The following is an 8,717-nucleotide window of genomic DNA, read 5'->3' as shown; positions in this document are numbered from 1 at the left end:
ATCATGTCAAGGAGTGTTAGTACGGGGAAATGCTTTTGTAAACAAAACGTTTCCCTTTTCTGCCCAGTGACAGGACAAAGAGCACCGCTCCCTGTCATGGAGAGCAGTGATCTCTGTTATGTGTGCTGTAGCCCCTCCCCCCACAGTCAGAATCACACCCCAGGACACATTTAACCCCTTCATCGCCCCCTAGTGGTTAACCCCTTCACTGCCAGTGTCATTTACAGAGTAATCAATGCATTTTTATAGCACTGATTGCTGTATAAATGACAATGGTCCCAAAATAGTGTCAAAAATGTCTGATGTGTCCGCCATAATGTCACAGTCCTGCTAAAAATTGCAGATCGCCGCGATTACTAATAAAAAAATGAAAAATAAAAATGCCATAAAACTAGCCCCTATTTTGTAGATGCTATAATTTGCAAAAACAAAATATGCTTATTGTGATTTTTTTTACCAAAAATATGTAGAAGAATATATATCGGCCTAAACTGAGGAAATTTTTTTTTATATATTTTTGGGGGATATTTATTATAGCAAAAAGTAAAAAATAATGCGTTTTTTTCAAAATTTTGGTCTTTTTATGTTTTTTTTGCGTGCCACAAGGGATGCCCATCAGTGCCTCATATCAGTGCCTGGTATCACTGCCCATCAATGCCATGTATCAATACCTATCAATGCCCATCAGTGCCGCCAATCAATGCCACCCATAAGTACCTATCTTTTCATCCTTTCAGTGCCCACCTGTGCCACCCATGTGTGCCCTCCAGTCCTGCCTATCAATGTCCATCAGTGCTGTATATCAGTGCCGCCTACCAGTGCTCATCAGTGCTGCATATCAGTCGCCATCGTCGGTGCCTATCAGTGCCCGCACATTGGTGCCACCTCATTGGTGCCGCTTTATCAGTGCCCATCAGTGAAAGAGAAAACTTACTTATTTACAAAATTTTATAACAGAAACAAAACCAAAACTTTCCATCTTTTTTTATTTGCTTAGAAAAAAATAAAAACCGCAGAGGTGATAAAATATTGTTTGGGTGCGACGTGACACAACCGCGCAATTGTCAGTTAAAGCGACGCAGTGCCGAATAGCAAAAAGTGCTCTGGTCAGGAAGGGGGTAAAATCTTCCAGGGCTGAAGTGGTTAAGAAAGCTTCAGTATAATTTTCTTTCAAGATCAAATCAGTATTAGTTTGATCCCTCTTGGCGGGGTCCTTACACGGATGGGGCCCATAGGCAGTGGGATGTGCGCCTGCAATTGCAAAGCTCTGCTGACTACAATACAACAGTGTAATATCAGCACACTAATTTAATTTGAATAATGTGTGGGCGCCTTTATTACTTTGTAAAAGGTGGACTATTCCTTTAAAACAATGTAAGCGGGTTGTCAGGAGCAGAAAACGAGTCCAGGCAGCAAAGATGTCCCCATGTATATGTGGCAGAGAGGGGGTGTGTGGGTGGCATGGACCCCAGTGCTCCTAGTCCCTGCAGACCAGAGTGCCTAGAACTCACATGGTGCCCCTGGATCCCCTGGCAGCCCTTTTCTCCTCACACTCACAGCGACCCACATCTTTACATTCAGCAATTCTTCCTCAGGTTTCAGCAAGTCATTGGCAGAACACCGGGCTATTTTGGGACATTTCCCTCTCTCTCCTCTCTCTCTCTCTCTGTAGTGCAGATGCAGCTCAGGGAAACGCAGAGAGCATGATAAGAACCCGCAGCTCTATGCATTGTCAGCTCTCCTCTCCTTCCTCTCCTCTCCTCTCCCTTCCTGTCATCTCCCCCTTCTACAGGCGGCCGCTGGAGCCTCTTCCTCCCCATCCCAGGCTCCTTCACCCGGATTGGCAGACAGCTGCACTACGGTAAGGGCACAGCTCCTCATACTGCAGCCTTTTTTTTCCTCATGATGGGATGTGTGTGGGGAGAGCTTGTGTTCTGTGACCATCTATTCCAAGGCTGCCATGGCAGGCGCAGACAGGGTCATCTGATCTCCATTCCTCTGTAAGTCCTTCATATTCTACATGGTGAGTGAGAGGCAATTCACAGCTCTGCAATCCTACCATTGTCTTCCCATTGTCACATGACATCCCTAATATTCCATGGATGGCTCATCCTGTCCATCTACCTATGGATCTGTCTGTCTGTCTGTCTGTCTCTACACCATACACTGTCTGTTATGGAGCCCTATCTTCTGCTCCAAACACATGGACCACATAGGCCTGCTTCTAAATCATCTGTCATCTCTCTATACACCTATCTATACATATATATATCTACAAATCTCTCTATACACCTAACTATACATATATATATCTACACATCTATCTATACACCTATCTATACATATATATATCTACAAATCTCTCTATACACCTATCTATACATATATATATCTACACATCTATCTATACACCTATCTATACATATATATATCTACACATCTATCTATACACCTATCTATACACCTATCTATACATATATATATCCACACATCTCTCTATACACCTATCTATACATATATATATATATATATATATATATATATATATATCTACACATCTCTCTATACACCTATCTATACATATATATATCTACAAATCTCTCTATACACCTAACTATACATATATATATCTACACATCTATCTATACACCTATCTATACATATATATATCTACACATCTATCTATACACCTATCTATACATATATATATCTACAAATCTCTCTATACACCTATCTATACATATATATATCTACAAATCTCTCTATACACCTAACTATACATATATATATCTACACATCTATCTATACACCTATCTATACATATATATATCTACAAATCTCTCTATACACCTATCTATACATATATATATCTACACATCTATCTATACACCTATCTATACACCTATCTATACATATATATATCCACACATCTCTCTATACACCTATCTATACATATATATATATATATATATATATATATATATATATATCTACACATCTATCTATACACCTATCTATACATATATATATATATCTACACATCTATCTATACACCTATCTATACATATATATATATATATATATCTACACATCTATCTATACATATATCTAAACATGTCTCTATACATCTATCTATACATCTCTCCATACATATATCTATACATCTATCTATACATCTATTTATACATCTCTCCATACATATATCTATACATGTCTTTATACATCTCTCTACACATCTATCTATACATATATCTTATCCGTGTCTCTATACATCTATCTATACATCTCTCTCTATATATCTATACATCTATCTATACATCTCTCTATATATATATCTATACATCTCTCTCTCTCTCTCTCTCTATATATATATATATATATATATATATATATATATATATATACATCTCTCTATACATATATCTTATACATGTCTTTATACATCTCTCTACACATCTATCTATACATCTCTCTATACACCTATCTATACATATATCTTATACATGTCTCCATGTCTCTATACATCTATCTATACATCTCTCTATACATCTATCTATACATCTCTCTATACATCTATCTATACATCTCTCTCTATATATCTATACATCTATCTATACATCTCTATATATATATATATATCTATACATCTCTCTATACATATATCTTTACATCTCTCTCTCTCTATATATATATATACACACATCTATCTATACATCCCTCTGTACACCTATCTATATATATATATATATATATATATATATATATATATATATATACATATACATACATCTATCTATACATCTCTTTCTACACCTAACTATACACCTATCTATCTATCTATCTATCTATCTATCTTATATCCATTCCTCATTTATTCTGCATTCATCTTGTTCTAATAATTTTACAAATGCTTTGGAGTGGCATGTTTAAAATCATATGGTACAATCTATCTGTCTATCTGTCTACATGATCAATCAAGTATCTGCATCTACTGTTCCTAATAAATGTATCCAATAGGCCCTATAAAACATCTATCTATCTATCTATCTATCTATCTATCTATCTATCTATCTATCTATCTATCTATCTATTCTATTCAGGATTCATCTACTGTTTTATATAAACTCTCCAACTAGGCCTGGTTAAAATTATATGGTACAATCAATCTATCTATCTACATTATCCATCTTGAATCTGCATCTGCTGCTTCAAATAAATGTATCTAAAAGGCCCATATTAAAAAAATGTACTATCTATCTATCTATCTATCTATCTATCTATCTATCTATCTATCTATCTATCTATCTATCTATCTATCTATCTATCTATCTATCTATCCATCTAGCTACTCTCTTTCATCTATGGCAATTTGAATATAAAAAGTACTTGTGGGCCTGTGCTGATGAGAGTTTATGGCCCGGTAGCCCCCTGACTTTTTCTGCATGCCATTAATCACAGTCAGCTAATAGTGGACCCTATAGTCCGAGGGACTATGTGTGAAGTATGACGCAGCACTGCGTGGTAGACACGAAACCCCAGTGATGAGTCCTGTACAGTATCCTGGCACTACCTACTGCAAGCCTGAGGGAATGTGCCAAGGCAGGCTGTAGATCTGTGAAAACAGCCAGAGATGTCTTAGCAGCGATGCCTCCAGGTGAAATGGGGCTTCCTTCCCTTGTCCTATAAAATCACAGCCTAATAGATGAGCAGTGTTATCACTATCACCCTTTCACTCCTCGGGCGAGGAGAGCTCTTCTCCCCATACAGCTAGGCCTTGTGCAGTGTGTAGCTCTAAGCAGCCTCACCACTTGGCTCTGTTTGAGTAAATGATGCTAAAAATTGACACACTTACCAGCTTGTTCTAATCAGGAATTCGGTCATGTGCCTATGCTGGTCACAAGTCAGGCTGGGAAAAGAACATTAATGATGTGTGGTTACTATTAGGGCTGGTTCACACCAGATGTAGTTCCGTGCGCTTTTTTTCTGCACAAAAGCCATGCACAGTGTTTTCCATGTATTCCAATGGCTCTAGTTCACAACATGCAGTCAGATTCCAGTGCAGAAACTGACCGGAAACTGACTGCAGTGGCACAGAACTACATCTGGTGTGAACTGGCCCTAAAGCTGCATTCACACCTGAGCATTTCAAAGTCGCGTAATTTTACTGCGATTTTACAGCATTTTTTGCTGAGATTTTTTTTTACAGGTCACCAATGTAAAAAGCAGAAAAATGCCTAGATCTGCCCCAAAGAAGCTCATGTTCTTTCTGGAGCTTTAGGGCCAGGTCACACTGCTGCAGTTCGAATTGTGCGCAAATTTGATCTGATTGCTTTGCAAATTTTCGTTGCAAATTCTTTATGTGTCCTGGCGAATCTACTGCAATTCTATGGCAAATATTGCATTGAATTTGAATGGCACACAGATCAAACTCACACAGGACCCTTTTTGTACGCACCTTAGATTCGCAACACAGTTATGTGAATGGCACTAATGGAAAACTATGTTATTTAAATGACTTGCGAATTTGAGCGGTCGCACTGACTCAAATTCACAATAGAATTCGCAGCAGTGTGAACCGGCCCTCAGGCTGCATTCACACCTGTGGGCGTTTTCAGCTCATAAAACGCTCATAAAATCCCCTAAAGAATACCTGAAAAACACCCAGCAAGCAAAATCCCATTCATTTCAATGGCATCTGTTCACATCTGAGCATTTTGACATTTGAAGCAAAATGTCCGAAAAACGGCAAAGGCTGGATTCAATCCTGAGCGTTTCAAAGTTACAGCGTTTTTTTCCCCACGTTTTTGCCTTGATTTTGTACAGGTCACCAATGTAAAAAGCAGAAAAACGCCTGGTAACTGCCCGAAGAGGCTCATGTTCTTTGAGCTTAAGGGCCCTTTCACACTTCTACGACTTTTCCTATGAGTTGGGACTGCAACGTTGCATGACAAGTCGTTCCCCATGATTTCCAATGACTACCATTCATATTACAGTTTTTCTCCATTGTTTTGGCTCATTTCTTTAAAAAGAAACGACATTCTCAAAACTCTAAGATCATTTGGCAAAACAGTCTAATGCCGCGTACACACGATCGGAATTCTCGTCGGAAGAAGCTCTGATGGTTTTCCTGACGGAATTCGGCTCAAGCTGTCTTGCCTACACACCAAATTCCGATCATTTATAACACGGTGACGTACAACATGTATGACGCGACTAGAAAAAGGAAGTTCATTAGCCAGTAGCCAATAGCTTCCGTCACGTAGTTGAATCTGAGCATGCGTGATTTTTGGCGTGTTGGAATTGCATACACACGATCAGAATTTCCGATAAAGTTTTTCCGTTGGGAAAATTGAGAACATGCTATCAATTTTTGGCTGGTGGAAATTCGGACAGCTAAATTCCGATGGAGCAAACACACGGTCGCATTTTCCGATGAAAAGCTCTCATTGGTCTTTTTCTGGCCGGAATTCCGATCGTGTGTACGCGGCATTACAGTTCAGCACAACACTATAACTCACGTGCAAAAGCTCATATCCCTCCCAAAACTGTTCACTCATGCTTCAAAACCAAATTACTTTCCCATATAAAGAGTCAGTGCCCCCAAAATGGCAAAGATTCTTCTCAATTGCTTTGGCTCATTTCTTGAAACAGACCAGACGTTCTCAACTCTCTTGGTGCTTTTGCCAAAATAACCTGGATGGTTTGGCACAACACCATGGTTCACCTTCAAAAGCTCATATCTTTCCCTAAACAGTTCACTCATGTGTCAAAAATACATTTCTTTCTCATTCAAATAGTCAGTGCCTCCAAAATGCTTCGTCCCTTTGGCATTGTGTGAGCACTGCAAGTCAAAATGTTTAGATGTTTTGTCTCTATGGCAGAGGACCATTGAAATATCCCTCATGTCCACCTTTCAGTCTTAGCCCAGTTGACAATGGTTACTGTACAGTTTTTGTCTAGCTCGGGGGTCAAGTCCTGGGGAAAAAAGTGTGGGAACTGCCACCCAAGATCCACTCGCCCACCAAAAAAAAAAAAAAAAGATACGCTCATATGCACAAACGCTTCAAAAGTGGTATTTTTCATCCAATTTTCATATTGTGTGTATGAAGTTTAACTTTTAGTACATAAAAAAAAAAAAATCCTCAATAAACATAAATACAGTAATTCTCTGAATAATCAGCATTCATTCCATTGTGCTTCCATGCAAATGTGAACATCGTGTTCTGATCTTTATTGGGGAATGTTATTTTGTATATAGAGTGTTTATGTGGTGAGTTTCCACTTTTCATTGAACAGAGTTTGGATAACACAGGGTTAAACGGAAAGGTCATAAATGAACTGCACATTATCTGGACAGAATGCTTAGGGAGATAGTGATGTGTTCCTGCTTAGGAGATGTATGTTAGCTTGGGGGGCTGCAAACTCTGCAGGGCTCCAACACACACCCGCTGCTATTCCAACCCTTCACATATTTCCACATAAACTTCCCTCCTGGCATTAAACTTTGCCAGGTATTGTGCTCAGCTTACCCCCCCCAAACTGATGTTCCTCCCTCAGCTCACCTCTCTCCCTGCATGTCATGTGAGCAGAATAGCTGTGCTCCTCCTCTGGGTTCTCTCATCATATGGCACTGAAGATAGAGGAGGGGGGGATTCAGCGGGACACACACAGAGCAAGTATGCAGGAGACTGGGGGGGAGGGGGGGGTGAGGAGACAGAAAATCAGGAGGGGCTGGCGGGGAGGAGCGCATCACGAGAGGTCTGACTAAAGACAATCTCTTAGCAGCAGGGACCTGATCTACCTGTCAGCTAGCTGTGATTGACAGGTAGATTGAAGCGGAAGCTGTCATGGGGCCCCCTACTGGCAATGCCTGAATGGTCAGGCACTTACTATTGCAAGCTGTGTCGGCAGCTGCTGGTGTAGCACCTGCCACACAGCTCGCATACTTCAAAGTCTTGCAGGACACGGCTGCTAACGGGAAATGAGTTCCTGTTGTGGAAAAAGTACAGGAACTCCGTTCCCATGCGTTCCCGCAGGACTTGAGCCCTGGCCTAGCTAACTGAATACAATTGTGTATAAAACTGAAAAAAAAAAAGAAAAGATTTTAGGGTAAGAGTAGCCTCCAAGGTTTGACATAACACATTGCACTCATACTGCCAAGGAAAAATTACTTTACAGTATTGTAACCATTATCCTTCACACACAAAGTAACTTCCATACATCGGAGTAAAAAGAAAATGCATACAGCATAATATACGGAAATATAAACACACAAACAAAAAACAAGGAAAATTACATTTAGCCTACAATGCTGTAAATAAAGTTGGAGTTTCACAATTACTATAACATCTCTTCACTGGCCACCGTCCTCACCCTCCTGCCCATCCACACTCTGCTCTCGGACTGGCTACAGATTCTCGTCAAGATCGCAGCGTATATCCTTCCTTGCGATGCAACGAGGGAAGAAACGGCGTGCATGTCGCAACCATCCCCTACAATATCCTGTAATATCCTCACAGGCAGCATCCACTGCATGGAGCAAGGACCTCTGATCTTGAGCCTGATGCTCATACACTCTCCACCTCGAAGTGGAGAAAAACTCCTCAATAGGATTGAGGAAAGGAGAGTAAGGTGGTAGGAACACCATATCCATCCTTGGATGAGCAGTGAACCAGGCCTTGATAAGCGGGCCACGGTGGAAATTCACATTGTCCCAT

At 40.0% G+C, this 8,717-nt stretch overlaps 1 protein-coding gene across 1 annotated transcript in view; it reads left to right on the top strand.

Moving 5' to 3' along the window:
• The first annotated feature begins 1,659 nt into the window (after positions 1-1,659).
• AMMECR1 (AMMECR nuclear protein 1) overlaps positions 1,660-8,717 on the top strand; it is a 244,754-nt gene continuing 237,696 nt past the window's right edge. The window contains exon 1 of the mRNA XM_077479542.1: positions 1,660-1,861. The gene's annotated coding sequence lies outside the window, so the exon portion shown is untranslated. The remainder of the gene's footprint in view (positions 1,862-8,717) is intronic.

The sequence above is a fragment of the Lithobates pipiens genome, unplaced genomic scaffold (assembly GCF_037356315.1).
Source record: "Lithobates pipiens isolate NorthernLeopardFrog02 unplaced genomic scaffold, aLitPip1_a1.2 Scaffold_1, whole genome shotgun sequence".
NCBI classification, from domain to species: Eukaryota; Metazoa; Chordata; class Amphibia; order Anura; family Ranidae; genus Lithobates; species Lithobates pipiens.
Note: the sequence above shows the minus strand (reverse complement) of the source record. Positions and strands in the feature narration are given on the sequence as shown.